Raw genomic sequence first — 26,479 nt, 5'->3', positions numbered from 1 at the left:
GGAATTAAAATCAGTTAGCACATTTTCCCATCCATTGCCATCACATTTAAAAGCATTTTGGGCCTGTGTTTCAAACTTCTACCTGTTTCCTCTAAGCTTGCTGGGGGGGGAACTGAGTTCCGTATTGTATTTGCTTGTATTCCTGAAGACTGTGTGTGTTACTTCCATTTCTTACATTGCATAGGGGGAGGGGGGGTGAATTGCCAGAGAAAAAGTGATTACATTGTTGTTGGTTGAAATCCTATCAAGTTTATTTGCTGTACTGCATTTATTCCACCTTGCATTTCCTTGAAACCATAAAGCATTTCAGCTACCTCATCCTCTATACTACTCCTAAGTAATCAAGTGTACCACTGTAATATTACCCATTGTGGATCCACATCATATGTCTAAGTGTACTATCAGATATTAATTTGTTATAAAAGTGTGACACATATATATTGTTTAATTTTTCAAATAAACCTTTTAATTTGCAAAACAAACCTACTTCTTGGCTCAGTGGGGTCAGGGGGATTCTAAGAGGGGGTGTTATACAAGGGTTGTCATCTAGAGTACTGAACTGGACATAAAAATACATCAATAAGGGTTTTCCTCAGCATCCCAGACTAAGCATTGACTTAGCTGTAGTGTTGATTGAATATCGCTTACAGTACCCAGTGAAAAAAGCGTGGGTCGCGGAGATTCATACAGGATCTTCACCCCCTAAACAATAGAGTCGAAGCTCAGTGTCCTCTAGTTCCAAATCCTGCAACGATATTGTGCAACATATGATCAAAAGTCAGATATTTTGCTTGTATAGATTTACAGAATGCATTCTTTTTGATTCCCCTCCATGAAGACTCACAAGATGTTACTTCCTTTTCATATAGAAATATATTTCTTTGCTCCAAGGGTACTGTGAGTCCCCTTCAATCTTTAACAGAGTCCTTCAGATGGACCTAGGTAATGTTCAGCTTAAAAGTGCAATCATTCAATGCATGGATGACATTTTGGTGTGCAGTGAGATAAAATAAAGATGTAGAGAAGATTCAGGTAAGATTATGGACATACTCTCAGAGAAAGGGTACAAGGTGTACAAGCACAAGTTACAATATTGTCAGGAATATTGTATATACGACAGTTGATTTCTCATGAAGGGAGAAAAATGACACCTGAGATAATTATGAAGACCTCACAACCCGAATCAGCAAGAGAAATGCAACTTTCCTTGGCCTATTTAACTATTGCAGGGCCTGGGTTTTCGATTACAGTAAATGTATTCGACAACTTTTAAAAGGGACTTAAAGAAGCACAGGTGGGCAGGGGTAAAATAACATGGACAGATGAAATGACTGAAGGGTTTGAAGAATTTAAAAAGGCTATCAGTACAGCCCCTGTGTTTGGAATTCCAGATTATCACAAAGATTATTTCTTATTTTCTCATTCAAATGGAGACAATATTACAGCAGTCCTTACACAGAAAATGACATTAGGATATACACCATTGGCATATTATAGTTGGATTTGATATCCAATTATGAAAGGGCATTAACCTTGTGAGTAATCTTTAGCTGCTGCATTCATGATTGAAAAAGTTTCAAGTATAAGAATGGGGTGCAACATTATTTGCAGAACACTCATTATTTGTGATTCAAGAGAAACCTAAAAATACATTAACTGCACAAAGAGCATCAGGATATGAGATAATGTTTTCGAACCCTACAATTCTAATTGTTAGATGCAAGACAGTGAAAACAGCAATGTTTATAGCAGAACCAGTAGGGGAGGATAATTGTATACATGATTGCACAACATTTACTGAATGCAATGATGGCATTCCCCAAACTAGAGAAAATGCTCTTGAAAGGGGAAAGTTCTCTTTATTGACAGTTCTTCAAAAATGTGCCAAACAACTGGCAAAAATCATAATGGATCAGCAGTAGTAAGGTTGAACAGTGAGGGTGAATTTGAGGTAATGACAAGCACAAGATTGCCTTCACATTACTCAGCACAGGCTGCAGAATTAGTGAAACATATCATCACGCTTCTGCGATTTGAAGATGAGGGAGAGACGGTGTACTCAGCCTATGTGGCATTAACTGTACATGCAGGCTTGTTACACTGGAAAAGGAGGACCTTCCTCAGCCCAGACGGTGTTCCAGTGTAACATGCAGCCCTATTGGATAAACGTATTGAAGCATTAGGACTCCGATTGATGCTCGCAGTCATAAAGTGCTCAGCGCATTCTAAAAGGAGAGGCATAATTTCTTGCAGAAACAAAGCCGCAGATTTAGAAGCCAAAAAAGCAGCCTATTTTATACCCCACAGAGGCTATTTGGAGGCAGGATAGTACTGGAAACCCAGTTATGCCTCTAGCATTGTTGAGGGTAGCGCTGGAGCAGCAGTACAACCCCTGAGCATACGACTTGAGATCTTGCTGCTACAATTGCAGAATAATGTTTTTTAACAAATCTGTTAGAGCATGTGGCACAGTTTATTATAAATTGCACATTGTGCCAGAAATGTGCTACAGCACACACTTTGCGAACAGTGAGAGGAGCAATCTCTAGACTCAATGGTCCATTTCAGTGCCTACATGTAGATTATGTGCATATGCTGCAGACATGCAAAGGTTACAGATATATGCTGGTCGTGATATGTCCTTCTTCTGGATGGATCAAGACAGGTCCATGCATGCACCCTGATGCCACATGCGCAGCCAAGTTTCTTGTGCATGAGGTGTTCCCAAGATCGGGTGTATGTGAGGCCTTGAGGTCTGACAATGCACCACACTTTGTGAATGAACTGTTTGAACAAATAGTTATTCTATTAGGGTTTAAACATATGTTTTCCTCAGATTACCATCCACATGCAAATGGAATCTGTGAGAGATTAAATGGACTATTAAAAGAGAGGATTGCAAAATTATAAATGGCTTTAAAGAAGGGATGCCTACATTGCTACCCCTTGCCTTATACGCCCTAAGAAACCAGCCTGGCTCTGATCACTATCTAACTCCTCATGACTTAGTGACGGGACACAGCATGAGAACTCCCTTTGCTCCTCTAACTAGGTCAAAAACTGATGCCCATAGGAAGTGTTTCTTTCCTGTCTCAACAGGTCAATAACCAGAGAGAAAGGGTCAAAGAGAAGAGACAAAGACAGCCAACCCATTGATTCCGAGAATTTATGAAAGCAACTGAGTCTATAGCCATGGGACAAGGTGCTGGTACAACAGTTTGTACTCATTTGGAGTATGCCCCATTTTGAAGGACCTTGTGAGGTGGAAGAACTCACCCCAACAGCTGCTAATTTAAATTAAAAGGAAGGCAACCTTGGCTGCATTTGCATGACATCAAACCATATAAAAGATAAACCCTGACCCCTCCTGCAACTACCGATAGTGAAGCAAGAGAAGACATTCCATGCATGCAGTCTTGTTCAATGGCCAAGAGCAAAGATAAGGAAAATGAAGAGCACAGAAGCACTTTACATTGAGGACTAATATCTTTTAAATTTGATGAAGGAATAAATCGACTTGCAGTTATCCTGGAAATGTTTTAGATAAGCTAAAGAGATAATGCTTTGATATACCAGAGCTGATAGAAAAGAAGCACATTTCATCTCTTACGTTACCCATTATAATAAAAAAACACACATTCTTGTATGCTGTTTTTACCTATATATTAATCTTATCCAGCTCTGGTAAGAAGACATGTGAATATAGTGACATTTCTTGGCAATGCTATGAACAATTATACTATTTTCAGAAAAGTGTCGCTATTATTTTGCCATTCTTCATATAATGGTGTGATCCATAGAGAAATAATGAGTTACATATCAAGAGTCAAAACAAGCCAAGGAGGTTTCAGAATATAAGAGGCTCATTGTCATCAATAGAAACGATGTGTTTTTATGGAATAATAATTTTTATATCATTTTGTATTGTGATTTGTGTTTTCCTCCTTATGATTATGACATTTAGACATGTTATAAAAACCAATAAATACATGGTGGGTGACAATGAAACATTCACTATTGTCCCCAATAAAAGCACAAACAGCATTTTATATAATCTTACTAGGTACCTATTTCGATTTAAAAAGGATATTTGGGAAGATTATGAAGATATAAATAAATACCTTGATAAGTTGGCTCATTTAAAGAATAATGTATGGGATCAACACATGAAGGGGTGGGACAAGGAATGTCAGATGAAAGCAGATACATCTGTTTCTTAGTACTGTATGCCATGAACACAGCAAGGATATTTATTTGGACGGAAGATAGCACAGGGGCAACATGCTGGACTTGGAAGCAACACGACACAATGCACCAGAGGTTCAAATCCCGAATCTGTCTTTAAAAACCTAACTCAGGGATGATATTAGGCACGTTATAAAAAAACAATTAAATTAAATTATTGGCAAAGAAATTCCTCCACATGATGAAAAATGTCTCAGCCATCTAGCACAGTGTACAACCAGAGGGTAATTCGAAGGTAAATGGGCAATTTTATGATGACGATCAAGAGGGACTTTTCCATTTGGAGATACTTTTGTGAAAACAAGGAGGTTGGAAAGTGGTGTGGGGTGGACACAGAAGAAACTCATGTATCCATCCCAGATTGGAGAAGGAATACAAATTGTTGAGATGAAGAGGATGGACTGCTCAGATATGACTAAAACATCAAGAGAACCCGGATGATGGCAGAGACCTCAGCTATTGATGCATGGGTGTGTTGCCACTAGTACCGGTTGGGAAGAAGGACTATTATTTTGCTCTGCACAATTACTGAAGAACCAGTAAGCATAGTGCGAACAGTGAATGCCTAGAAGAGAATAATGGGCCAAGTACTCAAAGTTACTAACATAGGTCGACAACAAAGCAGGAGCAGTATCTATAACACTACTAAATAATGCACCAATGTGCTTTAAGAATGAAGGACTGGTTCTGGTTGGAGAAAACATAGGATGTGGGCAGATAATTGAGGTCTCAAGAATGAATGGAGAGCTTACATTCAGTTGCCTAAACATCGGGGAGGAGTATGCTCCATTGTATTAATACATGTTCCAGTATTATTGAGTCCTCAAAGTGACCTCAATATAGATGTATTTCCCAAAAAAAAAAAAAGAAATAATCACCAGAGGAGGAAAACATTGTTCAATCTTCGCTGGCTGAAGTGGGAGAACTATTTTTCATCAAATTCAATAGAGGCCTATGACAATATTCCAGATGAGCATACACTGTTCAGCAAGACAGCAATGATAACGACATCTATAGTCATGCCAGAACTGACTGCAGTGAAAGCCAAGTGTCTGCAATTCACCAGATGGGAGCTGTTCCAGACAATCAATGCAACAAAAAAAGGATTCAATGCAATCAAAGAAGAGTTAAGAGCCATCAGGCTTATGACTCTTCCGAACAGGTATTTCATGGGCCTAATTACAGCAATGGAAGGAGGAGTGTGTGCCAAGGTTAGGCCTTCTTTCTGTATATTCATACCATCTCATGGTGGAGAAAATAAAACCCTGACAGAAGTAATAACTATGCTGACGGCCCTGCATACGAAGATGGAAGATGAAAATGATGAGACAGCAGGAGATGACTGGTTTGCAGTTCTATTGTCATGTATTCAAACTAGACTGGCAAATGCCTTCAAAATACTTGGAGCAATACTAGTGTTGGTATTGCTAGGATGTTGTCTCATAAGGATCATCTTGTGACAGTGATAGAACCAGAAAAAGAAATGCAAACACTGTGGAATCTACCACCAGTGGTCGGTCACTTTAGTTGCGGCTGATGTGTGGCATGTATATACACACAATCCAGCAAAACCTAGGATTATAAGCACTTCCACTGGACTCTAAAAAAACCACACCAACTGCAAAATCAAATTCGGAGTCTACGTTATCAGATGTCCCTATGACCTGATATACATTGGCAAGACAATCAGGCCCATCAAACAACGGATAGGAGAACACAGGTCATGCATCAAGAATGCAGTGGCTGACAAACCACTTGTCGAACATTTCACCAAGAAAGGACAATGAGCAATTCACCTGGACAATGATACAACAACTGACCCCTCAAAAATGAGGGGGAAATATTAATCTATCTTTAAATCAATTGGAACAGAAATGGGTGCATAGATTAGACACTGTGAAAACTGGACTGAACATCACAGTCGAATGGAAGCAATTCTGGAATTAACCCACAACCCCTAAGACTTGAAGTTTAATACCAGGAGCCACACTAGACAGAGCCCTTTTTTGCCTCCTTCACAACCAACCTGTTTTTTGGCCACATTATGACAGCTTATATATAACAACCTCTAGTAATAAGGCCTCCAGTCTGTAAAAAACACTCCTGCATCGAGTTCATTGTGTTCTTTTTATACTTCATGCAATGTACGCATAACTTTGAGTCTTACCCAGTGTATCAAACCTGATTATGCCAACGTTGCGGTTTTGTGGTGAATCATACATATATTCTGTAATCATCAACCTGTTGTCCAGTACTCTCAAACTGGATTATGCTAATGAATCCAGAAACTCAAAATGGCAGGCCTTGTCTCCATATCCATTAAATTCTGTTGGAAAACACATGTGGCACTCGAGAGGTCTGGCGCTGACTCAATTACTTTATGTACTCAGCTTTTAAATAGATCAAATGTTCTGTATGTTTGCATGTACACCATTATCTGATTATGCTATATGTAATGGTGTACGCTACATTATGCAAATGCTCTGCAGGCCACACACTGAAGCCTTACTTTGTTGTACAGCACACACTCAGTCACTGAAAATGTCGGACTCGGTTTTAACATCTGTTTCACTCAGTTAACAAACGCATTTAGTGCTGCAGAGATCCTGCACATTTTACTCTATTACTGCATATGCACTTTGCTTACAATTGTCTTATGTGTTCCAGCTGGTTTCATTTCTTACACATGGGTTTGTTCATTCCTTGACTATCTCAGACATGCTACACAGCTCGAGGCATAGGGACCATCATCCCCATCATGCATCACACACTGTCATCAGGCATTACGTGCCGCTGTCTCCTCATTGGCTCTTCAGCATACGGTGTGCAGTCACAGCCTATCAGACGCACTCCCCATTGGCCCACTTGGAGCACCATGATTGGTTGCAATGGTTTTGGGGTGGGGCTTCAATTACTGCCTTTGATTCTTTTCCTCGGTTACACACAGCTCACACTGACGCTCATCCAGTGAGGCTGAGATATTTGGCAGTCAATCCAAGTAAGTTTCCTTTAAACAGGGCCGTTTCTGCCCCTACGACCACACAGATGTGGTATTAGACCCAGGCGGTTGCCGTACACATCGATATCGAGCGCACCGTTACGAGCACACCCCCCTTTCCATTGGTCCCTGGGCGGGTCTTGGGAAACTGTTTTTGAAGTAGTCACAGACAGCACACACTGCCGTCCTTGCAGCAAAATCTATACTCCGGCAGCAGAAACCAACAAGTCATTTTTAACATATGTATCACGTTGTACTATGCCCACCACACTGGTGCGTTCACAGCCTCATGCACCATCCTTTAGCCGTGCATAGTACACCCAAGAGGTTCTCGAATTCCACGCACGTATACCTCCCACGCGTCACCCAGTCCAGAGTGATGGCCATATACATTTTACATCACTTTTTGCATGCCACCACTCGGCACCCATTCTAGTGCCTTAGGCACATATACCTCCTCACGGGTCACCCACTCCAGAGTGATGGTCATATACACATTATATCACTCTTTGCATGCCACCTCTCGGAACCATCCTAGTGCTTTTGACCTGACCCGACGGATCACACTTTAATTATCCATTTTTCCCTAGAAAATGTGGATCTAATACGCCCATTCTAGTGCTTTTGACCTTACCCTACGGATCATACTTCAATTATCCGTTTTTCCCTAGAAACTGTGGATCTAATACGCCACTTGTGGGCGCCGCCACACCCTGGCCAACCAATTATGCCCAGGATTTTCAGAGTGACCACCACTTTTGTCTACAGAGCAGTGTATTCACTACACCGCCCCACCAGTCTCCATCATGCAACGCTGAGGGAAACTGTTTAGAATCTTTACCGCTGCATCGTTCCTTTGATGGTAAGCTCTATATAAATGCACTTTTTAGTGTATTTATTGGCATCAAAAAGCCACTAACAAGTATCTTAAATTACAATTAACACGTCACAGAAATCAAACACCATCATAACAGCCTTTCAACATGTTTTATTTTGACAGATACCACACGGACAGAGTTACCCTTCACCCCCATCCTGAAGAAGGCCACGCCAACAACTAGCTCCTATCAACCGCTACAGTTGGCCAAAAAATGAAAGTGTCGATCTGTGACACAATGCCTTGTCCTACCTTTTTGTTTACACATGTTGTAGTGTGTTCTGTTTTATGATACCCCTGGACCATCTGTAGACCTGGCCAGCACTTAGCCTTGTTTTATTGAAATGTCAAATTGTCCTTTAAAGATTGTGCACTTATGTGAGGCAAATACCCTAAATATTTAAGAGGGTGGTATGCAGCAGTACCCCCAACTGTTAAAGTAAAAAATCTGTCTGTTTACTGTTTCCGTGTGAATAAGAAAAACCTTAGTATTTTGCTACTATTTGGAGATTAAATAAATTAATCCATAATCTTGCTGTGTTGATCTAGCATCCTGATTTTTTTTTTATTACTTGTGATAGAAGACAGCCAAAAAAGCTATTGGAATGAAGATAATGAGTGATATAGATGATGGAACTGGTGACAAAATACAAGATGAGGATAGTACCCATGTAAATAGACAGAAATGTCCCCTGGCACCTGCAGGAATGAAGTTCCACTACACTAAGTATATAAAAGTTATGTAGGACGTTGGATATTGTGTCCACCATCAGGAAATGTCCCATGACCTGGAGTGTGGATGAACATATAGAGAATGCAGGTCACCAGAGGTGGGTGACAAAGATATGGATCCCAAAGAAACAGCAGAATGAAGAGAAGATGAAGAAGATTGAAGAGGAACATATGGTCGAGGACACAACCAGGGGGGGAATGTAGATGAGCTGGTGGACGCATTCTCCCTACCTCATGCCCCCACACTGCCTTCACATTGGAATAGTAGGAGAACAACCCCATATGGCACCACTTGCGTTGTCTGCATACCACATTGAGTGTATGAGAGACGATATGCACTCAGGTAACCATACAAATGTACCCTCACACTGAAAGAGTGGAACGATGTCAGCATGAACCATTGGACATCATGTAGTGCTGAGTGAAATCTGATAACGGCAGAGTGATGCCATGCAGCAGATATACAAGAACTTACTGAAAAGATATGAAAATACTTAAGAATAACGATGTAACTGAAGTGACAAGAGAAACATGTGCTTAAAGATAAAGTAATCCTACATGCCAAGAAGATAAAGTAACTTAGTGACCAATACGTTTAAATACGCAGTAAGGTAGATGAAGCATATAGAAACTGCCTATAGAGTAAAATATAACGTGGCTAGGATGGCCATTTTAGGAAGATGGATGTTGGCTCGTGTTGAGACTCAGTCCAGTTACTTCAGAGACAGACCAGGGTTGCAGAATCAGGAGACGGTGGGGAGACAGTGTTGTTTGCAAAATAAAGAGGAGTCTATGTTGGCCTGAGCTCATGGATGCAATTTTGATGAATGATTGCAAGGCACAAAGGGAGGCAGATGGATAAGCCATGTGCATACAACATAAATCTCTTATATTAAACAGGAAGAAAACACTTGCAGGAGACAATAACTTTACAATTTAAAGTGGATAAAGTCTATACAAGATGGAGTGAGCAAGTCTCTAGAGGCCAAGAGGTGCAAGATGACCCAGCATAATTACATTAAATAGCAGTAAATAAGACATTGAAATTGACAAATGTGCGGTCTCCTCACATGTGATTCAGAAGCTGAAAACATGGGCTATTCATTAAGCTTCGGATGAAGATAGGAATGTGCTTACACTCCCTTAAATGTCCCAGAACAGTGAGCAGGCTACAAGGTCAACACAGATGGGAATCTCTAGCTTGTGGCTGCACTGATGAGAGATGATGGATTAATTGCAAAAGTGGGAAGTAATCTGATATGACTCAAGTACCTGGGATTCATTTTGCTTACGTGCTACTAACAAGCCAAAAGTCAAAGGTTGGGTGAGAATTCGAACCATTCAGAGGGTCTATGTGGTAACGTGCTATAAAATGTTGCATAGACCAATCTGCTGCCATTTTCTCTGCTCTAATCAGTATTATACATATTTAGAGGTAGTTTGAGGTGTGCCTTAAAGATAAGGGGTAGCCAATGATGTAGTAACCCCAATGTATACCATATGCACATATGTTCCCCTAACCAATCCCTCACGTCAATAGGTTTTAGAGTTTGCCACGTAGAAAGATGTCATATATGATGCATATTGCAGTATAATACCTTTGTATAATCAAGTTTGTGTGTTCGCCAGTTTTCCCTGCTTTATTGAACTGAAAATATAGTCTTATTTTGCCATATTCTTTGAATCTGTCCAGTTATTTGGTCTGAGATCTTTATTGGTAATCCCATTGTGATGCTGGGAATGCATTGAAGGAACAGGGCATCAATGTCTGTGTCCTGTACTCCCTTATCATGTGTGTTCTGTGCTGTATTCTGCATAGGAGTCTACGTGGGCCTCCTGGCAGTGCAGTTTTTCCTCTTTTTGGTTGTGGTGAACAGACCCTTGGGATACGCTTATGGCACCCAAGTTGTGGGGGTACAACCCTTACCCCTAGTGTATGTTTTTGTGCACCTGTGTGTGGCCCACAGAGCAGGGTATGAGCTGGTGGCAGCTCCATGCTGAATTTGACAGGTGCTCTGAGTTTCCTCCATTTTGGGATATCCAGGCCCTGCTATTGGAATCAGTTGATTCTTGATAGGGGACAAGATGGCCCCTGTGACCTCTTGCTTTCAAATGCCTGTTACCTTGTTTTCCTGAAATCCTGGGAAGCCCTGACTCTGTCCCTTCCCCCGACTGGCTGTTGGGTGGAAGTTTCATAAGTGGTATTGTGGGGAAGCCCAGACCAGACCGGCTGGAGCCTTCCCAATTACTGTATGTTGTGGGTACACCCTAGAGGTGGGACCTGGGTGAATGGAGTGTGTGACCAATATACATTTCATTTTAAGGGTGTCTGGTTTCTGGTGTGTGACACAATGAATGAGACAGCTCTGCCCGCAACTAGTATGAATGCAGTGTGGCGTGCTGAAAGGCTGGGTGCTTGTCCAATCCAGATTTCTTGTTGTGAGTGTCTGGATGGAAGAGAATGTCCTGAATGCACTGTGTGCCTGATTGGCTGCCTGCCTGCTGAATGCCCTTCTGAATGATTGGCTGCCTGTGCTTGGCTCAGCAGTGTGAATGAGCGACAGAACAGTCAATCTGGGGACCACTCACTTAACAGAATTGTTCAGAAGCTGAAGTCGAACCTTGATGCTTAACCTTTAAGCCAAGCTGAAAGGGAAGAATTGCTGCTGCTTTCCTTCGCAAATCCGAAAGCTGTTGTACCTCCAAGAACTGATCCAAGAGACAACCTGGCTAAGAGACCTCTTCCCGAGCTACGAATGAACATCCTGCAAAAGCTAATCTTCTTCAAGGGAACCTAGAAATTAGTACTCAAAATGCTGCCGACCGGAGACGGGGTCCACCAAGAACCTGAACTGAAGCACCCGAACATCGACGTCCATCATCGTTGACCAGGGTTCGGAGGTTATGTAGGTTATGTAACCGCTGGAAGCCCGTCGAGTTGTGTTGCCCTTAAGCTTGATGCCATGCTGCTCAGTGACCAGAGCCACAACGCTCCAACTTTGCCTAAGACACTTTGAAATCAAGGGCTCCCTTCCCATCACCATTGACCACTTTGTCACGCCGTAGAAAGTCAAGGTTGTCGACAAATTGAGGAGAATCCGCCGGTGGGTTTCCCGCCACGGGAAGTCCACAAAGACGCAGGCGAAGATTGAAAAGCCAGCCGTGGTCAAGTCCCGGCGACCCAACGCCCTTGCTGGGCCTATGTTCTTCATCGATCTACTTTGCAGCAACAAACTCTCATCATCGAGGTGCACTGCATGCCTCATCTTCACAGGATGTCCATGACTGATAGTCGACGAGCACCGCGAAGGTCGAAGCTGCTCCCTTGACAACAGTGTTCACATTTCTTTGTAGGAATCTCGACGACCCTAGGCTCCTGCTTTAAAGGAAGTCCACTCAAGAGGGATCTGTTGACAAACCATCAAAGAACTCTGCTAAACCAGGTACATTGGGGTAGTAGATTTTTTTTTAGAAGGAAACAAACAAGACTATCTTAAACATATATGGAGTGGGCTTGTTGATGCGCTATATTTACAGGTTGCCCAGGTGGGGTGGTCCTCACACAGAACTGTGTCTTGGTTAGAGAAAAAGTATTCTGCCATCGTTTAAAACTAACTTGTCTTCCTTCCTATGCCTGATGTTGATACACATTACTGTTTGATGTTTATGCCATTTGAACTGTCAGCAGTTGGTGCATTTTAAAGGAGTCAAGAGTGAACTGTGGTAGCACAGAGACATTGTACATATTTACCATATTAGAATTGCCAAAGTACAAAGTGTGTTATTAATAGTGTACATATATTGAACCTTATTTATAAAAAGAACTGTGTTATCACCTAACATACTGTGTGGACATTCCTTTGTGGGGGCTTGGGGACTGCACTGCTCTTAAGAACCAGCCAGCATCACCTCATGAGAGCTAAGCCTTGATTGCTAGTCCATAGCTACCAACAATAGAGAATCTTGGTAGGAGTGCTCTGTGCTTCTACTCTGCCATAAAGAGGGCAGGAGTACAGATAACGCCCCCCGAGTCTTTACACCCATCTAGCACAAGAGACTCTTCAAGGTGTTAAAGCACCGTGTTTTCCGTGTGTCTGAAATTTCCATGTTCAAATGTTCTATTCTCCTGTTAGATTCCTAGTATGGACACACCTCACTGTAGAAATAATAGGAATAGTATCTCTTGCACCGACAACCCCTAAACATGATATAGTATGTATTCTATTTCTGGTGAGGGCAACAAGCTATAGAAATAGAAATACTTATATTTCTGGCCCAGTTACCAAGCACTATTAATAGAACTTTTCAAAGATATCTCTCGGTAGGATGGTCCCCTAATTCCCATTGAATCCATGAATCCCTCTGCAGGTTTATAGTCAGAGCCCAAATTGCACATGGCTATATGCATGTTTCCCAGATGTCACTGTGGGTGACCCACACTTATATGCATTTGAGCAGGGCCCAGCGCTCATACATTGGACATCAAGATAATGTGAAGCTAATGGGTCGGCCTGTCTTAGCCTATCATATGCTTATAAAAGCAGATGACACACGAATTGCTGTTGTAAGGTATTATTAGATTTGCAATTTTTAAGTAAAGGCATAATTTAGCAACTAAACAGTTGTATCTAAAACATCTTAAACTGTCTGAATGTATTGTATGAGTACACAGTGACATGTCAATAATTACGGGCTTTGCATGTATATGTTTTCACATTACCCTCATTGGATAAGCTGCTACATTGACCGTAAAACTCTGATCAATTGTCTTAATGGCCATAATCTATGGCTCAGACTCTTAAAAATGAAGTTGCCTCCTTCTGTACCAGAATGAAGCAGACTATAGTAAGGTTGCTGCCATTCACTCGACTATAGCAGCAGCGATTGCACCTATACGTCTAGACGTGAGGTTTCAGGAGACAAGCGATGAACCAGGGGGCGGGGGTATTGCTGGTAGTACCAACCACTGGCTAAGCCAAAGTGTGACTTTTGTGTAGGTATGGGATCTGTCTATTGCAGACACTACCATAATGACACCACCGGCCATAACATGTTAACAGCTGGCGAATGGTGCGGGTAACTGGGCATACTATGGCAGTGCCTGGAAAATGTCTATCTAATACCTGCACCAGAGGCAAAACTGCTGGATTTGCCACTGCTTGTTTTCCACAAGACTTCAGTGGAAGAAACAGATGCAGGTACAAACACATTGCTGATAACTCAAGTGGCTGAAGTTACACTTTATTAAGACAGCTGTATCCTATCCAGAGCTGATGTATCTGCAGGTAAGGTATTACCTTTATAATCCTGCTTAGAATGCACAGAGCAAGACTCAACAAAATGGCTGGGGAGATGTGTTTTGAGTGGAGAAGGGGAGGCAATGGATAGGACTTGCCATAGGAACTATCGCGGCCCAGGGCGGACTATCAGTGTCTGTCCTCACATCTAATCCCTCTCATGTCTTCCAGTGTGGTCTAAGGGCCAAAACTAAAATACAGCGAGAGAAAACACACACAAAATACAAAGATGTACCTTAGAAAAAAGTGAGAACATGTATATTAAAGGAACTATGTAGTTTGAAAACATGTGTAGAGTTGACAATGAAAGAACGAGTAGTGAGAAACAGGAAACAAGGAATAGAATTGAATACCACCTATAAGTGTGTTTAAGCTTCATTTCTAGAGCAGGGAACCACTACTTGGAGAAAACACCCTTCTGAACAGGGAAAACCCCAGTGTGCAGCCTTTGCCTATCTTGACCACTCCCATTCGTTCACAGTGTTCTCCAATACTGCGCAGAGGCGTAGCCAGGAAATATCTAACAAGTGGGGCGTGAAGCTAATGTAGCTGGGCCCACCGCACTAAATGCCCGTACAGCTCTGCTCAGTGGGCATTTACAGATTGCGTGTGGTCCATGCCCGCTCAGGCCCTATACCATGTCTATATCGCTGATACTGTGACATCTCATCATTAAACAGCTTGCCTAATGTGCAATGGATTTAGAAAAGTATTCTTAATATCCATGACATCACAGCCACCTAGGAATACATACTCTCCTTCCATTTCCTTAACGGAATAAGAACGTTCTCATCAAAAATACATTGAAAAATGTTAAATCTATTGAATCTGCCACCAGGGTCACCATCCCTCCCACCGCCACCAGTCATGCCAGTCGCTTGCGCTATTGACGCCATGAACTTGAACCATCACACAGCTGAGGTCAGCGCAGCACACCACGGCAGTAGCGGTGTCCCTGGGAAGGGCTCTTCATCGACCATGGCGGCCATTTCCGTTCTAATGCCATCATTCTGTAAAATCAATAGGAACGTTCCGTGCAATTTACTGCCATAACTAAATGCTTTATTATGCTTTATGCTCTCCAAAATGGCAAGGAGCGGAAGGCACAAGAAGGTGAGGTGCAGAGAAACACTTACAGCAAAGAACACAAAAGGGAAAACCCGTCCCGGTCACTTAAACCAATTTCAGGCCATGCAGAGCGTAAAATCACCTTCAGGGATCGCATGGAGGAATCCTAGGAAGCTGATTAGTAACTCCTGTTTAACCACAATTACTGCACATCGGCCGAGTTAATTAAAACTCACGTGCACCCCCCCTAGGGACCCGGGACAGAAACCATCGTATAACCCCGTGTAGTGCCCTTGGAAGAAGTTGTGTAAACGGTCGACGGAGGTTGCGCTCCACATCCTGTTCAATGCGCGTGGCACTGCAAGTTTGGCGGTTCGTCGATAGAGGGGTACCCAAGGTCAGCACCCTTGGGGATAGCTACATTTCATACCGCGGCAGAGCAATTAAATGCACGCATGCAGCTAAGGAGAGCGTGATCACGGGCAGCCCTTTAGAGGCTAGTCCACACAATGAATGCTGGGGCTCGTGGCGGATGGGAGAGAAACGAGACAAAATGGCCGACATTGAGCCAAGTAGCAAAGGCAAACTCAGCGAGTTATGAAAGGAAATTCACAATAGTTTTGAAATATGGAATGAGACGCAACATTTTCTTTTTCGATATTCAGTAACAGTCATTTGGGTCTGTTTGTGCCACATGGATACTCAGTGGTCGAAGTGAGCGGGAGTGGTTAGGTGAGGTGCTGCTCTACCTACTTTTTTAAATTACGTTTTACAGCTGCTATACTTTTATTTTAAAAAGAAACCGTTCCGGAATGGTTTTGTTTTAAAGTAAAAGTGTGGGAAGACGTTGCAGCTTTCACTTTTAGTGCACTGCACCAAACATTCCCTTAAACAGCAGGTGCACGTGTTTAGGGGTTTGTATTGTGTGTAAGAGGGGGCGTGGTGATGGGGTTTGTGGGGAGTGGGTGCAGGCCAGCAGGGAACATAGTTCCACAACTTCTTTTTGTATACTTCGACCACTGTGGATACTTGTATCACTGTCCAGTGGTAAATGTCATTTTAACAAAGCCAAAAAAGCATCCCCCCATGTTTGTACTACATGCTTTGAAGCAGAAAAACAGATATAGAAATACAAGGGTGACAGCTCAATTTCTGGAGAAAAAAAAAGTGTTTAAAATTTTCCTGTAGAGCCACTCGGTGCACATTTTTCCTACCCTGGAAGTTGGTTGGATGACTCCCCAACTCTGCCTGTCAAATAGTGAATACGAAACAGATCAGTAAAAACGGCAGTCTACCTCTTTAATACCATTTGCACCAATCAGCTTCAGAAGGAACATTGCCCAACACGGAAGATATAGCCAGTTCAGAGAAAAAGATATGCTAATACTTCAGATACCAAGCATGGCAGTGATGTTTCTGAAAGCATCCATGATGCGACCCCTATCAAGGTTGTCAGTAGAAACATTATTTGGAGGGGCGTGTGGGGGGCACTAATGCTAAAGAGAAGACTATGGGCTTGGTTCACCGACTGTTTTCCAAGTGGATTTCACCATTATAAAATGCTTCTGTGAATCACACACAGTTGTTGCACAGAGCGGACCACAGTGAAATGTGATTCTTTTGTGCAAAACATCCCCTCTGTGTAATTCTCCTCCTCGCTACTATGCGGTGGAAAAGTGAGGAGTGAAATATAGGTGTAATCACCTCTGCTCTTCACTTAACACCACATTAGTGGAAAAGTGGAAATGCTGCCTGTCAAGGCAAGTGGCATTTACAATGGATCCCTGTGTATTCCGCCTGTTTTTACCACTTGGTAATTTCAGGCAGATCCTCAGAAATCCATTGCATAAGCGTCAGCATGAATATTTATGCTGATGTTAATGCATCCCCGTTTGTAAAGCACAGCTGGAAATGGAGGTAGACACGTTGCGTTTGCGCAGTTCCCCATCTCCAACTTACACATACAGGAACATGAAGCAGTTCTGTAAAAGTGCTGGATACATTGTTTCACATTACCAGTAAGGGCTCAAGTCGAGGGTACACGCAGGTGATATGATATGATAGGTTATTTATAACGTGCTTAATACCCAGAGGTTTCTAAGTGCGGACCTGGGGATCAAACCTGTGTTGCTCCGTGTCGTCTTGCTTTCAAGGCGAGCACGTTGCCCCTGAGCTATCCTCCAGGGTGAACATAGTCCCCCCACTTTTTTCAAGATTTCCCCCATTCATGGTGATGCTACATTCAATTGGTATGTTGATGAGTCCCCCCACATTTTATTTTAGGACTCGACCCCTCTGTAAAAATGACCCCCAGTATAATTTTCTGTTTGAAGAATACCCCTTATAAGTGATGTTGCTGGGAGTGGCAAAGACTGCATTTGGAATATGTGCGATATGAATGCTTAGCAATACGATTGTATATCGCACAGCGTTATGGACCTTCTGTATGAGTGAGACTTTCTCTTTAGCACACACTATAGTGAACCACAGTTGTGTGATCACAGTTTTGGTACTTAAGGAACGTAATATGAATGAGTTAACGTGATTTACTCAAGCTGGCATTCTAAGTTTATTTCAAAGTCAGAATTGGAAAAATAGCAGTCTGGTTCCATAGTTTACCATGTACACAGCAGAGTCGGCCATAGCATTTATTTTTTCCTGGTCCGTCTTCAGTTTCAAAACCAACATAACAGTGTTATTTTGCAAAGTAGTCTTTCACAGGCTAAACTAGTACTTTGCTCAGTAAATTTGACTTGCAAAGCACCAACACATTTGATTTAACAGGTTTGATGATATCGAAATACATGTTAATAGAAGGAGGTATGGAAAACAATTAAAACATGATTACACTCTTCAGAAACAAAAACGCCTCCACAATGATTCAAACAGGCACAGCTACGTGGTGTGCTGCACTGATTTTAGCAACAGATACTCAACCTGCTATGCTACCTTTCCAGCTGCGTGACTCGCAACTCATATCTTTTGAAGACTTTGTCATTAGCCGTGTGTCCCTGGACACTGACCAGTATCACTGCAATACCAACAGAGAAGTCCCTGTGCATTACTTACAAGTAAAGGGGTGTTCTTTCATTACCAGCAACTTTAATACCATCTCATTGTGGGTGCAGTGGGAAACAGAAGACGGTAAACATAGCTAGGCTGCCAAAACAGTCTCCTGCCCCCATGGTAAAGAGTACACAGGGCCGCCTGCACGTTCGTCCCCATGTGCATGGCTGTCATGTCTGAGCCTGCATTCCCCAACTCGTGAAACCATGCTTCTCAACTGAAGCTTGCAAGATATACGGCGGGCTGGCTTGGAAGTACACAGATCACAACACCCAGCATTCCTGCCTCAGCAGTGACAACCCAGGAGTGTCAATCTATTAAAGATCTCTCATGGAAGAGAAATGACACAGTTGAGATTTGCGATTTGAAGGGTGCAGATGCTTTTATTTTTAGTTTGAGTTCGCTTACAGGCGACCCATACATAATCAACACTTTTAATGCAAATCAAATAAAGCTCAGAACTGACATTTCAATTACTTCCGGTTAAATGATTTTGCTTCTGGGCAAATTTGTTCCGGGTCAAAGTGCAGTTCTGGATCGATTATTTCCGGGCACAGTTCTTTTGATTACATGCTCTCACCTGTTTGTCGCTCAGTGGAATTGACTGTCTTGTCTTCTAAGGATATCGATCAGTTGAGTTCTTCCTGCAGACAGCCATCATGGTTCCCCTGCAGTCACAGAGTATGTGTGGCATGCTCCTATTTTGTTGCAGCACCTGTGACTCCAGAGGAAAGAGAACGGGCCTGATTCATAGATTTTTTTAGTGCTGCGCAAAGTGACTTTGCACGGCCATCAAACACCCTGATTCACAGAGCGGTGCAAAGTGAATTTTTGCAGTGCAAAGCATATTTGCGCCAGTGCAAAGTGATTTCGCACCAGCGCAAAGTCAGTGCAAGTCACTTTGCACTGCTAAAATACGTGTTTGCACTGCTCTGTGAATCAGGGTGTTTGTTGGCAGTCACTTTGCACCAGTTCAAAGCCAATTTGCAGTGCGGCAAAGAATTCCACGAATCAGGCCGTTATGCATGAAATGGAGAGAAATCTGTTGCTAGGTGGCGTGCGGAAGGGACTCTGAAATTGTGGCTACTAAAGAGGAAGAATGAAGAGGTGTCTCCTTAATAAAGAGGTATCACCCCTCCATCACACATGCCTGAACACAGAGAAAGGGGAGAGCCCGGACAAACCCTAGTAAACAGCACATAGAGGAGACTGACCTCTGGGGTCACAACTACAATGCCCAACGCACCATCATTTCCCTTAAACTGGGGTGTTTACAAAGTGTTGGCTGGTAACCACGCACACACATACTGTTCTCATTGTCCCCTTCCAACACGAGCTCAGTGATTACCCTTGCGGTTTAAACATCTACATCAATGCAGATGATGTTTTTATTTTTTAATTTTTTTTTTGTAATATTACCATCAGTGCCTGGGACGTGCAAATGTAAAAATAATAATACATGGAATTGCTTAGGGAATGCAGAAGTTTTTTTTGGCTGGAAAGTGCTACCATGGGCATGGATCGAATTCATTGCACGCTCCTCTGCTCCTGGTTGCCAAAGGGTGAGCCCAGACACAGTAGAAGAAATGCAGCGAGTAGTGCAGATGTAAGTACGTCCCTTTGAGAACCAGTGATGTGCCTTCATCTGTGCTCGTCCCTCTACCGGCACCACCTCAGCCCACATTTACTGATGCATGGCTTCAATGCAATGATTCTCTGTGCAAGGAAGCCATGTGCACATTTGCATTTTCACACACATGTACCTGAGTGGATTGTTTGAACCCGAAAAAGCATAGGTTAATGTGTCAGTTTTGAGGAATATGTTGCCTTTTCTTCTTTCAAGTTCCGAGAGCCCGATATCTATTTGGGATTCCATGATACCAACTGAGGATGGATTCGCTCACTCCTACCCAGAACCACACACGTGCATGGGTGAGGGCCATCACTCAACATGATCCACAGATATGTTGGGTCTGCGCTTGCCAAGAAAGCATTATCCAAAATGCCCTTTTCAACTCTGAGGGTTCTATCTTATAATCAGACATGAAATCTGAAAGTTAAAACATTTTCTTAATCAGTAACTCATAAAGAGCAGCAGAGATGGGTTTCAAATAATAGTCAAACTATCGATCAATGAAGCCACCCCCCTCTCGTCCAACAGCAATGGGCGCCATCTTCAGTGAAAAGAAAAAATAATGTTACCCAGTAGACCACCACACTCGATATCTTAGAAAGGAATACATTTGATCCTCAAGCAAGATGGCTGACACGCGGCGCTGTGGTCACCAGTGCACGTTGCCCATGACGACCAAGTGTTTATCTTAGCGCGTTGCAAGATGGGGCAGCTTTCTGCTGTCCAGTTCTGAACGCCGAGGATCCTGCGCACTGACCCTCTGTGAGGCAAGAAGAGAGATAGAAAGGTATTAGGAGGAGTAAGGGTTAGACTCCTTACGACTCGCTTACCTCCTTTACACAAAACAGGGGACTTAGCTCGTGTAAACAACACAAGTACAGTGAAAGGAACCACTTTATTATGGCACCAGTACCTGTGATTGGCACACGCTAATGCAAAGATGGGGACTTGAATTCAAGGCCCAGGGGATATATTCGTTGCTGGATATCTGGTGACACACCGTCGAGGTATAACACATAGGGTGGGTCAATGGACACCCTAAATGAAATACCCATAGAATCATGGGAGTGGGTTTTAATGTTAACAAATTAGCAGGATTGTAAAGTTATTAATTCAGTGTATGTCTCAGGCACTGATGAGACGCCTTCCATGTCTCTAAGGACATCACCTATGGTGAGACAAATATCCGGATGCACCATACTTAGCCGGTGATCGGAGTGGGAGATACCAATACCAGTGGCTGCATACCGCCGTATTCATGCCCAGGTAAAACTTGAAGCATAGATACATCACAGGCTTCTTAAAATGCCTCACTAATGGAACAAGATCACAGACTATATCCTAAAAATGATGTATGTTATTGTTTTATATAGGTTACTCAATAGTGTGAGGAATGAAGAAAGTTGGTTACAGAAGCACCAGAGAAACTTGGTTACAGAAGCACCAGAGCTACAAGTCATAGGGCCTCATTACACGGTAGGCGGTGAGCCATGGCGCTATTAGCGCCATGGCTCATGCCGGTAAAATACCGGCACCGCCTTGGCGGAAAGGGGATTTACTGCCCCATTCCAAGGTTGGAGGGGCGGTAAATCCCCTTTCCGCCATTGCCCTTCCCCATTCCCATTTCTGCCCCATAGGGCTCTATGGAAATGGGGAAGGCGCTAATTACGGCACCGCAATTTTGCGGTGCCGTAATTAGCTCCGAGGTCCCTTAGCGGGTTGGATTTTAACACCTGCAAAAAGCAGGCGTTAAATCCCCCAACCCGCAAAGGGACCTCGTAGTAAGGCGGTAAGGATTTACCGGTACCGGTATTTTACCGGTACCAGTAAATCCCTACCGCCATCCGTGTAATGAGGCCCTAAGTTTGAAGAATGTTAGTTAAGTTAGTATTTCTCTAATTAACCTAGATTGGTGAACATCACCTTACCAATACTCAAACATATATTATTATTAATTTCAGAAATACAGAAGAACGTGAACTGGTGTATCAGTGATAAGTTGATGTTGAACAAGCCCTGATGATGGATGATATATCCGAAACGCGACGGCTAAATGTTGAAGGATTGAACTCTGATCAAAATCACAAATGGTTTCTCACTGTATCAAGGGAAATTAATCTGGTTGTTTCATAAAAACGAAAATTGTATTAGCATTGTATTGTGTGCATTTATTACTTTGAAAATATATTGCTTTGAAAATAATATGACTGTAATTTTGGATGGTGACATTGAACCATCGATGCTAAAAGTTATGGTTAAAACATTTTGTTAGAATTTGAGTAAAAATTCTTGTACGCCATGTGGAGATTAGTGGTATTGTTACTTTGATCGGTGCAATGGTCAACATCTCCTGGGTGTGAATACACAGAATGACACATATGTATTTTAAGTAATCCAAGTAAATTAAGAGGTTAACCAACCCCATCAGAGTGCATAGGGGTTGCCTGTTGGCAACAACAGGTTGCATGGGTTTTGTTCTATTTGCGCCATCTTGAATGATGCAGGCACATCTTATCCTTCACATATGTTAATATCCCTATTACAAAGCAGTATTCTGCCGCAGGACTTGTTTTTCAATCTTTTAAAGCAGCTGCATCAGGCACCCAATTAGTAGTCTGAAACTTGCCGCTATCCAGATGTTTTGGCCAGCGTTTTTCATGGTCCCTAACCATGCACTCTATTGTCTCGTGCAGCTGGGAGTTCCTGGACAAAAATAATATAGTGGGCCGCAGGTTTCCCAACACACGATCCATCCCATACACAGTGAACATGAAAATGATATCAGTATATGAAAGCGAAAAGTGTAAAGTCCCTACAATGTATGTGAGGGAATGACAGGTTAGTGATGATTTTGCTAAGCATCTTCTGTGTATATGTCCTCGCTATTTCTATTGCTCAATCAACCACATAGGGTACCTCAGTGTAGACTAGTCCACAAGGGGGAGGTGGTGAAAGAAAAGTGGCATAGTGACACAGGATCTCAATGTAAGCAAACAGCCAGGTTACCCCATGCTGGTTTAGCATCAGCACCCTATTTAAGTGATCAACTCCCCGCTCCCATGTTGGAGCAGGGAGTTAATCACTTCATTAGGGTGCTGATGCTAAACCGTCATGGGGCAACCTTGCAAAGGGTGCCCATGCAGGTTTAGCATCAGCACCCTATTGAAAGGAAATGCGCCCCACTCTCATGTTGGTGAGAGCGGGCACAATTCCTTTCAATGGGGTGCCTTCACCCACCACACCAGATGGGGGCACCCTCGAAAGACACCCAGAGCTGGCGTGGTGGAGGCCTAGCTCGTCGATGCCTAAAGCTAGCCCTGATCGGGCGTACCAAGGTTTGGCCCCTAGGACTTAATACAAAGACTTCAGAGCGTGGACCCTGTCAGATCATAGAACGAGAACAAGGTGTTTGATGAGGGGGCAGAAGGCCCTCGCTGGAGAATACAAGCGAGACATGTTCCCAAAGTACAGGGTGGATAGTCCATAGTGGACCAGAGTGAGGGCTTTAATGTGATAATGGCTTTGCTGGGAAGACAGTGCAACTCTCTCCTTGATTGACAAGTGTTTCTGGCAGGTGCAGGTATCACAGGAAACATTGTGTTGCAGAGCTATCACTTGGCTGAGGGGGCAATTGTATAGAAATGCATTTCTGTGACATATCATATCAGTATTCTGATCGGCAGCACCTGCTCTCCCGTGGCAGAGAACAGGTTCAGAGATCACAAGTTTCCTGCCAGTCAGGTGTGATGGCAGCAAAGTCACTGCAATGAAGGGGCTGCATTTAAAATCTGCTCCTCTCTTCCAAAAACCCTTCATTATGATGAACTAGCATCCTGGCAACATTATATTCTTGCCACATAAGCCATTCCTGAGTTAGGGTATGATGGCTGGCAGTTCATATAATTAATAAACCCACATCCAATCTGTATCATATGCATGTCAGTTCTGTGAGGGCGTGCCGGCCATGGACAGGCTGGGAGCATTCTCCCTAGACTGCCAGTCTCTCCTGCAACCAGCAGACCAATAGCCAGTGGGAGCAGCCTCTCTTTGATCCTTTGTGGGGGCAGGTAATACCTCTCTCCAGCCCAGAAAGCTCTCAGCAGGAACAGCCTGGGAAGTAGGCTCCAGAGGGGGCATCCCAAACAAAAGGGATAGCCTCACACCAGGGTGTTGCATACCAAATAACCTTTGATTCTATGGGCTTGAAAAGGGGACAGGGTTACTGTAGCTAGATGGATCTCAGCATAGTTGGTGAAGGATTCTACCTTTTTTCTTTTCTTTGCACCTCTCCTTCCTCCCTTTCTCCTATGTTTCCTTTATCACAAAATACTTTGGCTATGATGTTACAAGCAACAACTGCTTGTCACAAGGACAATAATTCGACCCCTTAATGCAAGCTTGCTTTCCTACAATCTTAAGTAGTGGTTTGACTATAAAATAGTGGGAGTCACATCCCTTTTTTAAATTCACTTTTGGACCGTCCGTTACTTTAAGAAGAATTTGTTTGGGGCTCTTTTGAAGGAAAGTTGATCTTTCAAAGCCCTCAGCCATTGTGGTGAAGAATGAGTGCTCCAAGGCAGAGGCTGACCCTGCTCCCTACCCACTGCCAGGGCACATTGAGGGTGACTCTAGCTGAGGATCAAGCCCTATCACTCTGTTTCCAAATCTCCCTATCCTGGAAGAGCAGAGACTGAAAGGGCCCCCTTGTATTAAAGCTCCCTTCTGTGGGTGCCACAACACTCCATCACCAGGGCAACCAGAATCCTTGCTTTAATTGTATTGAGCCTATCAACCAAAGTTGAGCCATGTTTGCCTCTCTTGAACCAAATGGACATGCAGGTGTTTCTTTTGCCACTCTCTTCAACTTCAAACCACAACTATTTTGCATCTATCAAACTGACTTGCTTCTGCATCGCACTGAGCAGAGCACATCACCCTTTCAGCTCGAACAACCAGCTCGCCACTATGGACGTCTTTGTCCTGCCACCTCTTTGAACATCACTTCAAACCACAAGGATCACAGCTTCAAACTGATCGACCTCGACTTAAACCTCTGTAGCATCTCATTACTTGAGAACCCGAACACACAGTTACCAATGACTCAAACCGACTGAACCTTCGAACTGACCCAGTTGAGAGATCTGCACAGTATCAATCAAATGGTGCATATGAGCTGCACTGAGTGCCTGCTATGAACCAACATGATGCCAGCTCTCAGTTTGATCCAGTACGACTTGATACAACGAACCAAGGTTCGAATTGCATTTATTATTATTATTATTATTATTATTATTATTATTATTAATTATTAATGGAGCGCTTTTCAGAGGTAACAGAAAAGATATACAGCGGGGGTAGGATACAGAGGGGCACAGAGGAGGCGTACCGCTGTACAGGGTGGTGGGGAGCAGAGGGGCGGATGATGTCTAGTGACTCAAGTGGCACAGGGGTGAAGTAATGGCTCAAGTTTTGAGGAGTGGATCTTGATTTCTTTTCTAAATTGTAGGAGCGCGTGGGCGGGCCCGATGCTCATAGGGAGGAGGTTACATTGTCTTGGGGTGTAGGCAACTAGGGCTTGTTTTCTGGTCCTTTCCTTTTTGCAGTGGCAGATTCTGTCTGCTTGTGTCCTTTCTTCTGGTGGTGCGCTGTGCGCAGGAGTTGCTGAGTGTCTCTGTGAGGTAGCTGGGTGACTTGAGGGTGACTGCCTAATAGATGATGCAGCAAGACTTGACGGTGATTAGTGCATGCAGTGGTAGCCAGTGAAGTTTGATTAGGGCCAGGGTGATGTGGTCATATATGCATAGACCCTTTATGAGGTCTGCAGCCGCGTGTAGGATACTTCTCATTGACACAAGGGAGTACGAAGTACGAAAAGGGCATTGCCCCATACAGATGGGATAGGCCCATTGCTTGAACAGTGAATCTAAAGCTGTCTGGAGGGAGGAAGGGCTTGACTTTCTGCAGGAGATAGAGCTGATACCAAGATATGTGTCTCTTGAAGGAGAGGTGCTTGTCAAAGTTGAACCCAAAGAACTATGTGTGAGGGGTGAGCCAAGGGTGTCATTTAGGAATCACCAGGGGTCGCAACAGCGACCCCTGAGGTATCTCTTGCTACCTCTGTAGTCTGCCTTGCTATGCTGCAAATAAAAATAAAAAAATGTTTTTTAAAATTGTTTATGCAAGCTCCTGGGTTGTGGCCGGCATCATGTGGCTCTTTGCTTCTGGAGTGGCTAGCTTTCTTGTTCAGGCCTCTTAAAAAAAATAGGGGTTATACAAGGCTAACACTTTCACCAGTGACCCTCAATAAGAAAGAACAGGAATACCAAATAATGTGTCTTTATGGAATTTGATACAATAACTGCTAGACTCATTTAAGGTATATTTCAGGCACTCTTCAGGGTGTGAGTAACTGATTTAGTCTGTTCTTAACTACCACAGCTCAGCCTTTAGCTTCTTCTAAGGTCGATAAATGAGTACCAACACAGGTTGGATGATATTGTATGTATATTTTGTCTATGTAAAGCGCTTAAGCGTAAGCGCTATATAATAACACATCATTATCA

This window comes from Ambystoma mexicanum, chromosome 5p (genome assembly GCF_040938575.1).
Source record: "Ambystoma mexicanum isolate Mex_15411 chromosome 5p, UKY_AmexF1_1, whole genome shotgun sequence".
Taxonomy (NCBI): Eukaryota; Metazoa; Chordata; class Amphibia; order Caudata; family Ambystomatidae; genus Ambystoma; species Ambystoma mexicanum.
This window is presented reverse-complemented; position numbering follows the sequence as displayed.